This window comes from Panthera onca, chromosome D1 (genome assembly GCF_046562875.1).
Source record: "Panthera onca isolate mPanOnc1 chromosome D1, mPanOnc1 haplotype 2, whole genome shotgun sequence".
NCBI lineage: Eukaryota > Metazoa > Chordata > Mammalia > Carnivora > Felidae > Panthera > Panthera onca.
The window spans coordinates 82034410-82053615 of NC_138348.1; the positions used below are offsets into that span (position 1 = coordinate 82034410).

General features: G+C 36.7%; 1 long non-coding RNA gene across 1 annotated transcript in view; it reads right to left on the reverse strand.

Moving 5' to 3' along the window:
- Window positions 1-2991: 2991 nt before the first annotated feature.
- The window catches only part of LOC132662333 (uncharacterized), a 48062-nt gene continuing 31847 nt past the window's right edge, over window positions 2992-19206 (reverse strand). Inside the window, exon 4 of the long non-coding RNA XR_013550363.1 lies at window positions 2992-3076. This is a non-coding gene — a long non-coding RNA (uncharacterized LOC132662333). The remainder of the gene's footprint in view (window positions 3077-19206) is intronic.

Here is a 19206-nt window from a genome sequence, read left to right on the forward strand (position 1 = left end):
TCTGCCTCTTCAATCCGAGCCATGGTCGTTTCCATTTTATTTTGCAGCTCGTTTATAGAATTTTTTAGCTCCTCCTGACTATTCCTTAGTCCCTTGATCTCTGTAGCAATAGATTCGCTGCTGTCCTCTATACTGTTTTCAAGCCCAGCAATTAATTTTATGACTATTATTCTAAATTCACTTTCTGTTATATTGTTTAAATCGTTTTTGATCAGTTCGTTTGCTGTTGTTATTTCCTGGAGATTCTTTTGAGGGGAATTCTTCCGTTTGGTAATTTTGGATAGTCCCTGGAGTGGTGCGGAACTGCAGGGCACTTCCCCTGTGCTGTCTTGAATAACTTGTGTTGGTGAGCGGGGCCGCAGTCAGACCTGATGTCTGCCCCCAGCCCACGCTGGGGCCACAGTCAGACTGGTGTGTACCTTCTCTTCCCCTCTCCTAGGGGCAGGATTCACTGTGGGGTGGCATGGCCCGTCTGGGCTACTTGCACACTGCCAGGCTTGTGGTGCTGGGGATCTGGCGTATTAGCTGGGGTGGATAGGCAAGGTGCACGGGGGTGGGAGGGGCAAGCTTAGCCAGCTTCTCCTTCCGTGATCCACTTCAGGAGGGGCCCTGCGGCACCAGGAGGGAGTCAGACCTGCTGGAGGGATGGATCCGCAGAAGCACAGCCTTGGGTGTTTGCGTGGTACAAGCAAGTTCCCTGGCAGGAACTGGTTCCCTTTGGGATTTTGGCTGGGGGATGGGTGAGGGAGATGGCGCTGGCAAGCGCCTTTGTTCCCCGCCAAACTGAGCTCTGTCATCCTGGGGCTCAGCACCTCTCCCTCCCGTTGTCCTCCAGCCTTCCCACTCTCCGAGCAGAGCTGCTAACTTATAACCTTCCAGATATTAAGTCCCACTTGCTGTCGGAACACACTCCATCCGGCCCCTCCGCTTTTGCAAGCCAGACTCGGGGGGCTCTGCTTGGCAGGTAGGCCACCCCTCCACCCCAGGTCCCTCCCGCCAGTCCGTGGAGCGCGAACTGCCTCTCCACCCTTCCTACCCTCTTCCGTGGGCCTCTCGTCTGCCCTTGACTCCAGAGACTCCGTTCTGCTAGTCTTCTGGCAGTTTTCTGGGTTATTTAGGCAGGTGTGGGTGGAATCCAAGTGATCAGCAGGAGGAGGTGAGCCCAGCGTCATCCTACACCGCCATCTTCCCTAGGTCCTGAATTAGAATTAGAAAGTGATTCACATAGCTAAATTAACCAAATCAGGTCATTAGACCGATGTGACTCTAATGCTGTTGTGACCTCAAAGTTTCTAAATCAAAAGGCTAAGGACAACTGGTCAAAAACAGCCATCTTGGCTTTAAGTTATAGCCAATCAATAATTTCCTGACTCTGCTTCCACCTTTTCTCTATAAAAGTCCTTCTTCAAGCTCCTGTTGGTAGAACACTCCTAACCACATCCAGTTTAGGCACTGCCTGATTGGAATTGATTTAGGGTCAAATAAAGTCTTGAAATTTTAATATGTCTCAGTTTATATTTTAACAACATGCACGGAAAGTCTGAGAAGCACTGAACTCCAAAGCTCTGTCCTAAATCTAAAATTCTGGGGTTTTTTTTCTCATTTTAAATTAGTATCTTAAATATTGTTGTTGATGTTTGCAAAACCAATTGCTTGTATCTTTGGAAGCATACCCATGAAATGCCAAAATATGACTCCAGTGACCCCAGGTGGACCTGTACATGTTAAAACCCACCTGTTCTGTGAGATTCTTGTCTGGAGATATTCAGAGTCATGAAACTTCCCATGGGAATACTGGTTCATTACAGCTTCCCAATTCAACAGAGCTGCCTTAGATTTGGAGACATGAAGATAGCATGAGAGTCACTGCACCAGCTGCTGACTTATAGAAAATGTTTCTCCTCTACAGGTTCAGTCTGAGGAGGACTCTGGAGCCAGGCTAAAGAAGTTCCCTTCTGCTCTCCTTACTATTTACTCAGTCCCACAGGGAGAATGGGCTTCTCCTGACACCTAGAGAAGACTCAGGCAGAATCATTCTTCAACTGCAAAAGTTCAAGGTGTCATTTCAAATACTTCCAATAAATCAGAACAGCAGAACTCAAGGGAAAAAGAAAAAGGAAGTTCAAAAATCACACACATACAGAGACTGCAGATTTATTATCCAGAGGTATTACTAAGGAAACATAACAAGGAGAATGCAATCAAATCTGAAACTCAACTCAAGATAGAATCACTTTGATTGACATGATGGGAAGGTCAACTTGACTTTTCAGAAAGTGACATGCAGTTGTAAAAGAAAACTGTAAATTTTTAAATTTGTAAAAGAATGATGTTTGAAAGTGGAATTTGTTTCTTAGAAATTATTTTTATACATTCTTTCCTACCAGTTCCAAGTTTAAGAATGCATCCAAAAAGAATGCACAGAGGGATTTATACCACAGTGGGATAATTTCAATTTGGTTTTTCTCTCTTTTTAGGTAGACTTTGTTCCACTTGCTTATTCAGACATTGTGCAAGCAGTTTCTTCTATTGTTTTTGATAGAATCTAATGTTTCTCACTTTTCAGAACTTGCCAATGCAAAGCATGCTCTTTGTCTTTGCCACCTTTTTAATTCGAATGTTGTGGCTTCATATTGGTGTCTAGTGAATCTCCTGGTTATGATTCCACTTATGTATAGTCCGTTAAATTTCACTGGGATCCATTTTCTGAATCTTTAGTTTGGGAGTATCTGGGAAGTACCTGTATCAGAATATGATTCTTTTTTCTGAGTGACCAGAAAATAGTTAATTTTTTCCCTTCACTCTCAGTTGGCACAGAGCTCTTATTAAACTGTACTCATAGACCCAGGCCAGCAGACTGCACTGACATGGTTTTCCATTGCCCAGAGTTCTGTTTGTGTTTTACAAAGAGTGGGAAGTACTTTCTGAAACATGACAGTAAATCAGCATCCTACATAATGCCAAACAAAAAAAATTATTGTTAGTCATATTGTGGATATTTTTAATAGCTTTTGGGAATGAGAATATCTCAAAGTTGATGAGTTCTTCTATTTGCAGATTCTGTGACTGAATTCACCTAGAAAGATAATAATAATAAATGAAATGTTATAGCTATGAAAACTGAAGCTCACCAAAGTATTTTGGCAACCATAGAGGATTAGGACCTTAGGTGTCCTCTACTCCAATTATCTGTTTTTTACAGATATGGAAATAAGTCCATAATAAGCAATTTAAGCTAAGCAACACAAATAGTTTTTCATCTGTTTTGGCACATTGCTTTCTCTAGCTTCTGAACAACTATTATATCTGTTATCTGTACCTCTAGAATGTAATTACAGATAAAGCTTTGTGACACTTTTTGTTTGTGAATTGTGGCAAGCTGGCTCTAAAACTCATCAGCTTCCCTGTCCCTACTTCACAGTTGTGATCCCCAGTTCTTAGTATTCTTTCCCCTCTGTAATTCCCTTCTGTTGAGTAAGAACAGGACCTGTGACTTGTTTCTAACCACTGGAATGTAGCAAAGATAACAGAATATCAATCTGTGATTTCATTACATAAGATTGTAATTTCTGTTCTGCTAGTAGACATTCTTTATTGGTTCTCTCATGCCAGCTTTGATGAAATAAGTGTAGAGAAAAGAAAAAAATTCTCTCTATTCTCCTAGGTTTCCCAGCTGGAGCCCTACAAATTACACTGACAAAAGACAGATTAACAAGAGAAAAACAAACAAGTTTATTAACACGTGTATTGTACATACACATGCGAACACTCTGATAAGTAACTCAAGGGAGTGGTTAGAATTTGGGCTTATATAGCATTTTAACAAAAGAATAATATTTTTTTAGAGAAATGACAAGATAGAGGAAGATGAATTAGAGTTTCCAGAGGTGGCAAATTGTGGTCGGTAAATGCATGGAGGAACTAATGGAAGAAAAGGGCTAGTTAGTAGGATTTGTTATGTAGGTTTTTCTGGTGCCACTTTTGAGTTGATAAAGGTCTAGAATTCTTTATGGTTGTTTACTTCTAACTTTACTGGTAGAGAGGAGAGGAGAGGACAACTTTACAAATTTATGGTCTTCTTTTAGGCAAATGGGGAAGGGAGGAAAGATTTTCTTGTATCTCCTTTACAATTGCCTTCAGCTCAGAATAATCCTTATGCTAACATAGGATGGGGTGAGGGGTGTGTGTGTGTGTGTGCATATTTTTGCTACCCTTCATTAGCCACCAGACAGAGAAGACAGTGTGACAAGGAACTGAGGGTGACCTCCAAACAGCATCTGGAAAAGAGAGTAGTCTTTCAATCTGACAGTTCACAAGGAACTTAATTCTACTAACAAACACATGAGCTTAGAATCAGATCCTTTTTTATTCAAGCCTCAGATAAGACTGGGTTAAGATCTTGACTGTAGCCTCATGAGAGGCCTCAAAGCTGAGAACCAAGGTAAGACATGTGCAGGTTCCTCACTTGCAGAATGTGTACAGTGATGTGAGATCTCAAGTGAACTGTCAAGAAAGAATTCTTGGGACACTTTTGGTGCAAAAAAGGTGTTTTTATTATAATAAGCAAGGGGACAGGACCCAAGGGTAGAAAGAGATGCACTTTTGCCATAAGAAGCAGGTAGTTATGTGCTTAGTGCTTAAGGGGAAGGAGACATGCAGGAAGTATTAGATCATAAATGTTTTCTTCAAATTTCTACTCATAAAACTACTTTCACAAGATTTCTTTGGTGCCTATCATTCAGTTCAACATTAACTATCAGCGAGATGTCAGGCAGTCAGGAGACCCTATAAGGATTGTAGGAGCCAGCACATATTTGATCTTTATTGAAACTACGCAGGCTATAGGTCAGCCTTCTAGGCTAAAGGTGAACATTTTTTGGTTTCTATCTCTCATTATATCATAAATGTGTTTTAAGCTGGTAAATTTGTGGTAATGTGATAACTAGCAATAGATAACCAATAATCATAGAATGATTAATTTTTATCTAGTCAAATAATCTTTTCAGATTCTAAACCAAATACTTCTAAACCAAAACATGAGATTAAAATAATTAAGCTCAAGATCTTGGATGCATCACTTTTTACAGCACTCTGTTATATAAGGCCTTTAAGGGTAAACCTCTGTATTACACTTCTTTGATCCCTAAGTACTTAGCAATGTTTTCTCAGAACGTGGCAGCCACTAAAGGGATATTTTGTTAACAAATTAATTTATTCTCAACCAGAGTAATGTGAAGTTACACACTGAATACTCTTGAATAACTTGTTTTAAGCCAGATTACATTAAATAAAAAGAAACACATATAATATAATAAAGAAAAACTGAGACATTCTGAATATCCATCAATGAGTTAGAAAAAGAGTTAAATTATTACACATCCATACCACGGATTATCATGTCATCATTTCAAAGAATGAGAGAGCTGTTAATCTACCAACAAGATATATTATTGAATTTGGGGGAAAGGAATGGAATATTTTGTACATATGATCTAATTTTTAAAAATAACATTTCACGTATATGTATACACACATAAACTGACTAGGAGATACATGCCAAACTGCTTACAGTGTTAGTAGGGAGGACAGGGGGAGGGAGGGAATTACCATTTAATTTCATAAAGATAAAAAATACTCAATTTTTAAATGTATCTATATTATGATTGTAATTTTTAAAAATCATCAAAAACTAAATTAAAAAACCCCAAAGCTCTGTATTCTTCTGATGTGCTTCTTTGCACTCCCCTCCATACTACAGAATCTGTAACAATAGACTGTTTCCCCCTACTTTGCATGGAACTCTTGGAAAGAAGTGAGAAGGAACTATATTCTGTGAGGTAGAAGCTATAAACGTAAAAAAAAAAAGTTACAAGCTATTACAAGCTATTCTTTGTTATATCTGTGTACTACATTTAACTCATGCAATTTTTATTTTTTGGAAAATGTTTGGAAAGTGAGAAATAAGCAGATAGTTGAAGTCAATGGTTTATAATAGCTATTTTTAATATGGTGTGATTGATTATATGATTTCTGGTTTAAATATAATACTTCAAGTTCTTATTTAAAAGTTACATACTATTGGCTTGACCAAGTGGAAGTCATCTAGCAACAAACCAGATCTGATTGTGAAGTGGATAAAATCTTACCATTTCTCAAAAAAAAAAAAAAAAAGTACACCATTCTTTCGATTGAAGGTTAACAAATCTGACTCACTATTATAATAAGTAAATTTCAGTGGATCTTCTGCAGTGAGCTATAAGATATGAAATTGTTCAAATAAAAACTTTGAATAAAAAACCCAAGGTTGGGCTAGAAGACCTAAAAGTTTTCAGCTGTGACACTCTGTGCTTTCTTGATTCCACAATTCTGTCTCTATGGTGATGTATTTATAATGTAGATCATGATTCCACTTAGGTGCTCCTGCACTTTTGACATACACAACCAAAGCTCCCAAGTTTCCATGGCTACTAGTCCCCAGTCTATAGTACACTATACTAAAATTAAAACATTTAGATTTGTTATGTGATTAAATAAGAGGTAATAAAGACTGGGGACTGTCCTGTTACAAATTCCAGACTCCTCTCTATGTAAATCATTTTTTTCAAGTTTTTATTTAATTCTATTTAATTAACATATAAGGTAGTATTGGTTTCAGGAGTACTATTTAGTGATTCATCACATATATGTAAATCATTTTCTTAATAATAATAGTATAAAACATCATCTTTTATGCAACAATTGATTCAAATGCCATCATAAATGAACCAACTTAGCCATATACATGAGAACTTCATGAAATGTAAAATCCCTAAGACAGCTTTTAAAAGTAAACACAGTGCAATATATATTTAATTTATCTAGAAATGCATAGTAGAACAGCTCTGAGACTAGTATTTTCATTGGCACAAACTGGGTACAGATGAGTCAATATTAATAAGTGAGAGTTAATATACCTACATAAAGCTACTGCCACTGGAAAAAGGGGGCTATTTTTAAGATCTTCAGCTAAAATTTTGTAATAAAAAATAGTTATTTCCAATGATATTTACAGCTTGAGCAAATCATTTTTATATGGGAAAAAAACCAAAATCTAAGTTAACATAGTTGCTAAGTTGAAATACCAGAAAAGAAACTCTTATATTTTAGATGCAAGGATTTCATTGGAAAATATTATATCTCTGTATTTAATCATAGGTTAAATACTTTGTGACACTTTTTGTTTATGAGTATTAGTTAGTAAATTCTAAAATGGCCCCGAGAAATCCACACCTCATTCATGCCCTTGTTTAATCCTCTCCCCTTGACTATGAGTAGGACTTGTGACTTATTTCACAATTGATTTTGTTGCTTATGATTCTAACTTCTGTCTAGTTAAAACAAACTAGTAAAATGTAAAAATGGATACATCATTCACATATGCCTTAAGTGCAGGAAATCATCAGCTATTGTGGTAGTATAAGGAAGTCACTGGAAATGCTTAAGGTATTATTATTATTATTCTGCTTTGCAGTGTAATTTTTAAATCACTCAATAAAATGAAAACAGGTAAACTAAAGTTAGAAATGTTATCAGGATAACACCATGCCGTTATCTATAAAAGAGCATTATTAAAATACATTTTGGTGTTAATGTAAAAAATTTAAAATAGAAACAGACTTTTAAGCTCACAAACATGATGAAATATCCCTTACTGGAGGGATTTTAAATAAGGAAACTTTAAAATCAGGGTTTTTTAGCCCATAGGAACAGGGAAAAATAATTTCTCATGAGAGAGTCTCATTTTTGTGTAATTCTTTGAGACAACACCATCTGCCAATACCTGTCCTTGAAGATGACATCACAGCACCAGGAATCAACCTCATCTGGTATTTTTGCAGTGGACTTTGGCACAAGTTGTAATAATTTTTTCGCCTATAAGCTCTCTTTATTTTAAAGTTAAACGTCAACCGCCTGAATTGTTAGATCCTTAGGTTTAAACTGTAACGAAACAACAGATACTTCCAAATGGAACTGAAAGTGACTGGAAGATTGCCTGGTGACCGTGCATCCTTGGAGTTTATGAACCTGCTTTGTGAAGGATATTTGAGTTTTTGTTTTTTGTTTTTGTTTTTGTTTTCAGCATAACCTACTATTGCTGTTCTATAACCAAGCAGTGAACTAGGAGAAAAGAATTTTGCACATTTGAATTTCTGACTTAAAAGTTAATTGGGAATAAGAAGCTCTTAAATGTTGCAATCAGAGAATTTCAGAAGAGGACTTTGAAGAAGAAACTGAAAATTTTAATTGTGGGAACACATGTAATTCATTTTATCTTAGAGGAAAATATGACCAGAGAAGTTAAGTGATCTGTTCAAGATAGCAATGCTATTATGTCAGAAAGCTATGATTCCAGCTTAAATCTGACTCTAAAACTGATTCTCTGCCCATGACACCATTTTGCCTTTCATAAAAATCATCACAAGCAAGGATATGGCTTACAGAGATCCAAGAAGAGAGCTCTTTAGAAGAGAGACTAAAAAGACCATGTGTCAAAAATATAACTCATTAATGATGGAACCAGCAGGGTGGGGAAGCTGGTTCAAAGAGCACTTGCAGAACAGAGGTTTATACAGTCAGTCAGGAATGTAGTGATGAAACAAGTCTATAAATTAGATTTTTGAAAACTGATTGATGTCCTAGAGGGCAATAAAACCATAATCTCTTGGTGGTTTTTTTCTCCTACTGGAAACAACACATTACATTTCTACTGGTAAAAATCATTTGTAATTTATCAGTCTTCTAACTATAACAGAGTTCAGGCTCTAATTAATAGCAAATAGTAAATCAAACAAATGTATATTTCTCTAGAGAGTTAGATAATTATTCAGTAAACCTGATAGATAACATTCCAGAATGATAGTGAAATGACATATAATCATCATTTTGCCTATTTCTAAGCTTTGATAACTTTTTTTTTCTTTTTTTAAATGTTTATTTATTTGTGAGAGAGACAGAGAATGTGGGTGGGTTAGGAGCAGAGAGAGAGGGAGACACAGAATCTGAAGCAGGCTCCAGGCTCTGAGCTGTCAGCACAGAACCTGACACAGGGCTCGAATTCACCAGCTGTGAGATCATGACCTGAGCCGAAGTCGGTCATTCAAACGACTGAGCCACCCAGGAGCAGGCTTCTTTGCCTGGGGACCAGAGACTGCTGAAGAGGGGAAGTACTGCATATCTATGGGCCATAAAAGCAGCCCAGGTCCTAAACCCAGAGAAAAGTGTAAGTACTTGGAAAGAGTTTGAAATGATGTCAACCCAATGTTCTTGTGCCAGAAAAAGCTTGGTTCAGTACCCCCTCCTCACATGGCAAAAAGGATTGAGGCAAAAGGCCTGAATCAATCAAACTAACCAGTTATTATCTTTTATTCAGAAAGAACATATCTGATCTGATTATGCCAACATACACACTACACAGCCAGCACCTTAAGGAAAACAGTTAATTCAATAAAAGCAGTTCTATAGGAAGCCAAAGATAATGGTCGAAGAAACTATTCTTTGATGCAATGATAATGCAGAAAAGGATTTTAAGTTTCTATTTATGTGTAGAGCATGTCCTTCTGGTACTCCTCAGAGTTTTTGCTAGCTATCTGGAAACTGTTTATATTTCTTGAGCAGCACTTGAGGTAGAATTTTTTTTATGTCAATTAAGTATAGAGCAAAGTATACTGATAATTAACTGTGTTGAGGATGGAGTTGACCTCATAAATGCTGTGGAGCTAAATATAGATACGGACCATGCTACCTCCTGCCAGAGATGATCCATAGAAGCAACTTCACACAAGGCCATAAATCTGCTCTAAAAGTAATTTCGTGCACAACAGAACACAGTAAGTTGGAATTTAGCACCTGATAAAAAGTTCTGGGAACCCTAACACTATTTTCAGGGAAAATTGGTCCTTTTACTCAATTTCCATCTTGTTTCTTGCCTTAAAATCTGTTCTTGCATTAAACAATCTAATCTCTGAGCTTTTCTCTTTACCCTGATTCCTAAATGAGGCCCTTGAATCTCCTAGCAGATTTGACCTACACTGTTTAAAATCATAAAGCTTGAAGGAAGGAAAGTCATCTTTTCCTTTTACCTCAACCAAGACAAGGTTGGAACTTTTCAAATGGAACATAAATTGTAAAGTAAAAGAAAATCCACAAAACCATACCAAAGAATGTTTATAAAGCATAGTCAATTTCTGATATGGCTTTAATTAACTTAAACTACAAATAATATTGCTCTTGGGAATGAAAGCCCCTATTCCCGTTTCTCAGGTTTATCTGGGGGACACTGCCTAAAAAATAAAATAAAATAAATCAGTTTCTCCACCTTTATACTTTTCCCTTCCCCATTCCCTTTTCTACCTCCTATTCTTTTTCCCTAGCATGGTTTCAAAGAGGCTCCAGTGACCATTCAACTGTCTTGTCTTCTTTTTATAGTTAATACATTCAAAGGAAGTCACTAGATTCATTACTCTTTATTAATGTCTTAGATGAAAAATAGAAGTAAATGCAAACTCCACAGACATGTAACTATCTATTCTGAAAAGAAGTCTATCTAAACTTCTTAATGACTTCCTATTGCCCATAGATGTACTGACCTTTACAACAATTAGAAAAGATAAATATCTATTTCTAAAAGTATACAACATAATGACTGAGGAGTTTGGAGAATTGAGACCACTGATCAAGATCCATTAGTGCCCTGGGGCACCTGGGTGGCTTAGTTGGTTGAGCTCAGGTCATGATCTCACGGTTCATGAGTTTGAGCCCCACGTTGGGCTCTGTGCTGACTTTCAGAACCTGGAGCCTGCTTCAAATTCTGTGTCTCCATCTCTCTCTGCCCCTCCCCTGCTCATGCTCTCTCTCCCTCTCTCAAAAATAAATAAACATTTAAAAAAAATCCATTAGTGCCCTAGTAAACTCTGAACATTTATTGGCAGTAAATATAGTAGCAAGCTTAAAACTTGATAGAATAGGGCACAGACCAATCACAGGCAGTCACACTTGAATTTCAAGGCAATTAAATGGGTAAATTTAAGTTTATAGCCCATACACAAAATGTAAAAGAATCTACATATGTTCTCTTTTCCCCCTGGAAATTTTTTTGTGTGTCTTAATAGAAAATGAACTCAACCTAGAGACTTAATACATCCACTTTTATTTGCCTATAAATATTAGTTTAATTCAAAATGGTCTCCCTGTATCTTTAACAAATTGAGTAAAAAAAAAAAAATAAGTGAAAAATATGACAAGTCATCTACAAAAAGCTGATATGTTTACAAGATCTTCCTTCTGAAGTGGCAACTGTTAACTAAATTTTTAGTGAGCTTTTAAATTTTAATAAAAGGTGTGTATTTTTTAATGTTTATTTCTTTATTTTGAGTGAGAGAAAGCATGCAAGTAGGGAACAGGGACAAAAGGAGAGACAGAAAGAGAGAAGCCTAAGCAGGCTCCACACTCACCATGGAGCCTGACACATGGCTCCATCTCATAATCACGAGATTATGATGTGAGCTGATATCAAGAGTCAGACACTTAACTGACTAAGCCACCCAAGCGCCCCAAAAGTGTGTAATTTTCATGCTTAGTTTAAAATATTTGCAAAATACAGAAAGTTTAAAAAATCTTTTTTGAAGAAACAATTCTCAATCTTGCCTTCTTTATTACTATATTGGTCAGTGCCCTGCCTCTTCCCTGGCATTTAACCCAATAAAGGTCCCACATTGTAGATTCTTCCAGCTGGAGAATCCTCAGAGAGTTTCTAAACTAGGGTTGCTGTTTGATTCTTGGTTCTTCTTACACCAAAATTAGTGAGTCCTAGACAATATACTCATCCCAAAATCTCATCTTTTATGTTTGTTTGTTGAAAATATTTCCAGGCCCTGAACAACATTTATTAAGTTAATGAAATTGCCAAGTCCATAAGTTTCTAATATCTTTTCTTGCTACAGCAACGTATAATTCTCTTGTTAATGGCACTCTATTTCTCTGTAAGTTTTTCTCTCTTGTTCATGCAGTTTCAAATGAATGTTTTTGTTTCTTTAAAATTAAACTTGCCCATTGGAGAGCAACACCTTTTACTACATCAGAGTATATTCCTGTTTCTCTTCATATTTCCCATAATACTTATGTATTCTGTTTAAGATGTTCTTGGTATCAAACACCAAAAACAGGCTCCCTAACTTAAGTGGAAGGAAGATTTTATTGAAATGATCCTGGGTATCTCACAGAATTGAAGGAAGAATTGAACAATTAAGACAGTAAATCAAGGAATCAAGACCTTCTCTGGATTACCACGTTTTGGATCAAATAGAAAAACAAGTCACTGTGCAACTGAAAAAGATATATTGATAAGAGGAGAAAAGAAGCTAAAAACTAGAATATACAACGAACCCAGTTTTGAAAAAGAAATAAAGAATAGTGTTACCTTAAATGAACAGCATATAGAGTAATGGCTTCCTTCATTACATTTCTTCTCAAAATACATATTTTTGTATAGTCTTAAAAATTTTAAATTAATTCATTGTGGCATTAAAAATAAATGACTTACTGAAATTAGTCAGTCAGAGGAAGACAAATATCATATGACTTCACTCATAGGAGGACTTTGAGACAAAACAGATGAACATAAGGGAAGGGAAACAAAAATAATATAAAAACAAGGAGGGGGATAAAACATAAGAGACTCATAAATATGGAGAACAAACAGAGGGTTACTGGAGGGGAAGTGGGAAGGGTGATGGGCTAAATGGGTAAGGGGCATTAAGGAATCTACTCCTGAAATCATTGTTGCACTATATGCTAATTTGGATGTAATTTTTTTTTAATTAAAAAAATAAAATAAAAAGTAAATGACTTACTTTCCAAAAGAAAGCCAGAGCAGCCATACTTATATAAGACAATCTAGATTTTAAAAGGAAGACGGTAACAAGAGATGCAAAGGGCATTATATCATAAATAAGGGGTCTATCCACCATCTAACAATTGTAAACACTTTTGTTCCAAACATGGAAGCATCCAAATATATAAATCAATTAATCACGAACATACAGAAACGATTGATAATAATACCATAATAGTAGGGGACTTCAACATCCCACTTACAACAACAAAAGCCCACCTAAATAGAAAATTAACAAGGAAACAATAGCTTTAAATGACATACTGGACTAGATGGACTTAACAGATATATTCGGAACATTTCATCCTAAAGCAGCAGAATACACATTCTTCTTGAGTGCACATGGAACATTCTCCAGAAGGGAACACATACTGAAACACAAATCAGCTCTCAACAAGTATAAAAAGATCGAGATTATACTGTGCATATTTTTAGACCACAATGCTATGAAACTCGAAATTAACCACAGGAAAAAATTTGGAGACTAAAGAACATCCTACTAAAAAATGAATGGACTAACCAAGAAGTTAAAGAAGAAATTTAAAAGTCATGGAAGTTCATTGACATGGAAGTCAATGAAAATGATAACACCACAGCCCAAAACCTCTGGATGCAGCAACCTCCGGTTTAAGAGGGAAGTATATAGCAATCCAGGCCTTCCTAAAGAAGAAAGAAAGGTCTCAGATACACAGCCTAACCTTACACTTTAAAGAGCTGCAAAAAGAACAGCAAATAAAACCAAACACCAGCAGAAGACAGGAAATAATAAAAGTTAGAGCAGAAATCAATGGTATTGAAACCAAAAAACAAAAAAACAAAACAAAACAAAAACAAAACAAAACAAAAACAAAAAACAAACAAACAACAACAACAACAAAAATACATTAGAACAGAGCAATGAAACCAGGTTCTTTGAAAGAGAAAAAAAATTGAAAAACCTCTAGTCAGTTTGATCAAAAAGAAAAAGGGAAGGACCCAAATAAGTAAAATCAAGAATGAAAAAAGAGAGATCACAAACAATATTGAAAAACACAAACAATAATAAGACAATATTATAAACAATTATACATTAATAAATTGGGAAGGCTGGAAGAAATGGACAAATTCCTAAAACATATAAACTACCAAAACTGAAACAAGAAGAAATAGAAAATTTGAACAGATCCATAGCCAGTAAAGGAATTGAATTAGTAATGAAAAATCTCCCAGGGTGCCTGGGTGGCTCAGTTGGTTAAGTGTCCAACTTCAGCACAGGTCATGATCTCACAGTTTGTGAGTTTGAGCCTCTCATCCAACTCTGTGCTGACAGTTTGGAGCCTGTAGTGTGCTTCGAATTCTGTGTCTCCCTCTCTATCTCTGTCTCACCCCCACTCATGCTCTATCCCTCTCTCAAAATTAAACAAATTTAAAAAAAAATCTCCCAGGGATGCCTGGGTGGCTCAGACAGTTGATTGTCAGACTTCAACTTAGGTCATGATCTCACAGTTCATGGGTTCAAGCCCCACATCAGGCTCTGTGCTGATGGCTCAGAGCCTGGAGCCTGTGTCGGATTCTGTGTCTCCCTCTCTTTCTGCCCCTTCCCTGCTCACCCTTTGTCTCTTTCTCTCAAAAATAAATAAACATTAAAAAACATATTCCCCAAAACAAGAGTCCAGGGCCAAATAGCTTTCCAGGGGAATTCTACCAACCATTTAAAGAAGAGTTAACACCCATTCTTTTGAAGCTGTTCCAAAAATTAGAAATGGAGGGAAAACTTCCAAATTCATTCTATGAAGCCAGTATTACCTTGATTCCAAAACCAAAGATCCCACTAAAAAGAAGAACTACAGACCAATTTCCCTGATGAACATGGATGCAAAAATCCTCAAGAAGATACTAGCCAACCAGATCAACAAGACATTAAAACAATTATTCATCACGACCAAGTGGGATTTATACCTGGGATACAGGGCTGGTTCAATATCTGCAAATCAATCAATGTAATACATCACATCAATAAAATAAAGGAAAAGGGGCACTGGGTGGCTCAGTTGGTTGAGCCTCCGACTTCAGCTCAGGTCATGATCTCACAGTCTGTGGGTTCGAGCCCCGCATCTGGCTCTGTGCTGATAGCTCGGAGCCTGGAGCCTGCTTCTGGTTCTGTGTCTCCCATTCTCTGTCCCTCTCCCCCTCATGCTTTGTCTCTTTCTCAAAAAAAATAAACATTAAAAAATTTTAAAGAAAGGACAAGAACCTCATGATCCTCTCAATAGGTGCAGAGAAAGCATTTGACAAAACACGGCATCCATCTTTAAATTTTTTTAACATTTACTTATTTTTGAGAGACAGAATGAGACAGAGCATGAGTGGGGGAGAGGTAGAGAAACAGGTGGGCAGGACACAGAATCCAAAGCAGGTTCCAGGCTCTGAGTTGTTAGCACAGAGCCCAGCGTGGGGCTCAAACTCAGGGACAGCGAGATCATGACCTGAGCCAAAATCAAACACTTAACTGACTGAACCACCCAGGTGCCCCTCCAGCATCCTTTCTTGATAAAAACCCTCAAGAAAGTAGGGATAGAAGGATCATACCTCAATATCTTAAAAGCCATATATGAAAGACTCACCAGTAATATCATTATCAATGGGGAAAAACTGAGAGCTTTCCCCTTAAGGTCAGGAACAAGACAGGGATGTCTACTCTCACCACTGTTATTCAACATATTATTGGAAGTCCTAGCCTCAGCAATCAGATGACACAAAGGAATAAAATGTATCCATATTGGCAAGGAGGAAGTCAAACTTTCACTCTTCGCAGATGACATGATACTCTATATGGAAAACCCAAAATATTCCACCAAAAAATAGCCAAAACTGATCCATGAATTCAGCAAAGTCACAGGATATAAAATCAATGCACAGAAATCAGTTGCATTTCTATACACCAATAATGAAGCAACAGAAAAATCAAGGAATCGATCCCATTTACAATTGCACCAAAAACCATGAAATACCCAAGAATAAACTTAACCAAAGAGGTGAAAAGTCTATACACTGAAAACTATAAAAAGCTTATGAAAGAAATTGAAGAAGATACACAAAAAATGAAAAAGCATTCCATGCTCAGGATTGGAAGAACAAATATTGTTAAAATAAAGCAAATCTACATATTCAACGCAATTCCTAACAAAATAACACCAGCATTCTTCACAGCTAGAACAAACAATCCTAAAATTTTTATGGACCCAGAACAGACCCCAAATAGCCAAAGCATTCCTGAAAAAGAAAACTGAAGCTGGAGGCTTCACTATCTTGGACTTCAAGATGTATTACAAAGCTGTAATCATCAAGACAGTATGGTACTGGCACAAAAACACACACTCAGATCAATGGAACAGAGTCCAGAACCCTGAAATGGACCCACAAACATAAGGTCAACTAATCTTTGACAAAGCAGGAAAGAATATCCAATGGAATAAAGACAGTCTCTTCGGTGAATGGTGCTGGGGAAACTGAACAGCAACATGCGGAAGAATGAACTGGACTACTTTCTTACACCATACACAAAAATAAACTCAAAATGGATGAAAAATGGGTAAATGTATGATAGGAAGCCATCAAAATCCTACAGAAGAAATCAGGCAAAAACCTCTTTGACCTTGGCTGCAGCAACTTCTTATTCAACACATCTCCAGACGCAAGGTAAACAAAGCAAAAATGAACTATTCGGACCTCATCAAGATAGAAAGCTTCTGCACAGCAAAGGAAACAATCTGCAAAACTAAAAGGCAACCAACGGAATGGGAGAAGATATTTGCAAATGACATATCAGATAAAGCGTTTGTATCCAAAATCTATAAAGAACTTATCAAACTCAACACATAAAAAAACAAATAATCCAGTGAAGAAATGGTCAAAAGATATGAATACTCATTTTTCCAAAGAAGACATCCAGATGGCTAACAGACACATGAAAAGATGCTTAACATCACTCATAATCAGATAAATACAAATTAAAACCATAATGAGATACAACCTCACACCCGTCAGAATTGCTAAAAGTAACAACTCAGACAACAACAGATGTTGGCAAGGATGCAGACAAAGAGAGAGCATATCTCTCTCTCTTTTTTTTTTTTTTTTAATATTGCTGGTTGGAATGCAAACTGGATCAGTCACTCTGCAAAACAGTATGGAGATTCCTCAAAAAATTAAAAATAAAACTCACCTACGACCCAGCAACTGCACTACTAGGTATTTATCCAAGGGATACAGGTGTGCTGTTTTGAAGGGGTACATGTACCCCAATGTTTATAGCAGTACTATTGACAACAGCCAAAGTATGTAAAGAGTGGAAAAAGCCCAAATGTCCACCAACTCATGATTGGATAAAGAAGATGTGGTACACACACACACACACACACACACACACACACACTGACACTCTCTGGAGTATTATTCAGCAATCAAAAGGAATGAAGTCTTGCCATTTGCAACTACATGGATGAAACTAGAGGGTATTATGCTAAGCAAAACTAGTCAGTCAGAGAAATACAAATATATGACTTCACTCGTATATGGAATTTAAGATACAAAACAGATGAACTTAAGAGAAGGGAAACAAAAATAATATAAGCAAAAATAATATAAAAACAAAGAGGGGGACAAAACATAAGAGACTCTTAAATACACAGAAGAAATTGAGGGTTACTGGAGGGTTAGTCGATGGGGGGGATAGGCTAAATGGGTAAGGGGCATTAAAGAAGACACTTGTTGAGATGAGCACTGTGTCTTATACATAGAGGATAAATCACTAGAATCTACTCCTGAAATCATTATTGCACTATATGCTAACTAACTTGGATATAAATTAAAAATAAATAAACAAACAAACAAAATTTTTAAAAAAGAGTAAATGACCTACTGAACACATTGTTCATCATAACTGTCCATGAGTGTTTGTTAACTTTTGGCTGGTGACCCAATATTATTTTAGACAGAGAGGAAAACCTCTGCTGTGTGCTCCTCTGTGATGCACTCACTCACTGCAGCTTTTGCATTGTCTGAAATTTGAATAAATTTCACTACCACAGGAAAAGCCCTGTCTCTTTTTTCTGCCCCTCTTTCCTGCTGCAGAAAAAAATGGAATATTATAGCATTCTATTTTCCATCCATTATTCTGCTATTCTTTCTATGTACTTTTCACAAGAACTCAGTTCTAGAGCACCCAATTTCTTCTCTAACATATTTTTTTCAATCTTCAGTGGGTGTTATTGCCTTTCATAGGATGGGAAATGGAATAAGGACTGCCTTAACAGGAAAATAAAACCTTACAGTGGGTAATATTCATTAAAGAATGGCAAAAGAAACAGCATGCAGTTTTGAGTGCAATTCAAATGATGCCAGGGATATGATATTATCAGTCCATTATTGAGAAAAAGCATGATATAAACAGTATATACACGATGATTCCATTTGTGAAAATATATTTATATTACTATCTTTCATTTGAGTCACCATAAATAAGTTTTTTATTTGCTAATCAGTATTTCCTGGTTTATCATTTTTTTCTTAAGTAAACCTGTTATTTGTGTTATTATAAACATTAAAAAGGTAAAATGATGACTTCAGGTGGATTATACACTGGCAGGAAGAGACCGCATACATATAAACACCCTGCTGTATTTTCCCAAGTTACCAGCCAAGAATTCAGAAACTGTGGAAGTGAGATAACTACACAAAGCAGGAACAGATGCAGCTGACCTTGGCTTGGCTTTTCCCTACTCCTAGGTTCCCTACAGGGTATACACCTGGCCTGCAACACTTACTGGCCAGACAGAATCTTAACAGAACTGGGGGAAAAATAAAAAGTTAGATTTTTGCTGTGCCACTGCCACGCTTGATGCGATTTTGATTATTACTTTGGTCCTAGGATGTGTTTGAGAAAGCCATTTCCTCTAGTAACACTGAAACTGAGTCCAACAGCTCCCTAAAGTTCATTATGATTATTATGGTTCATAAACATATATATCTTAACTTTTATCTAACATATCTTAACTAATATCTTAACTTCTGTGTTAGCTAATACCTTAAAACTACCATTATCCTAGCCAATGTAAGTGTTCCATTAATCTCAAAGTTGGTACACAACATTCTAAACTAGGAAAAATGGGGATAGGATGATGACTTTGTCATGCACTACTCCAAAAACCTGCTCTTTCTTCAGCTTAGGGGATTTTAGGCTTTGAGTAAAAACCCACTACACTCAGTGAGCCTCAAGATTCCCCTTATTTGCCATATTT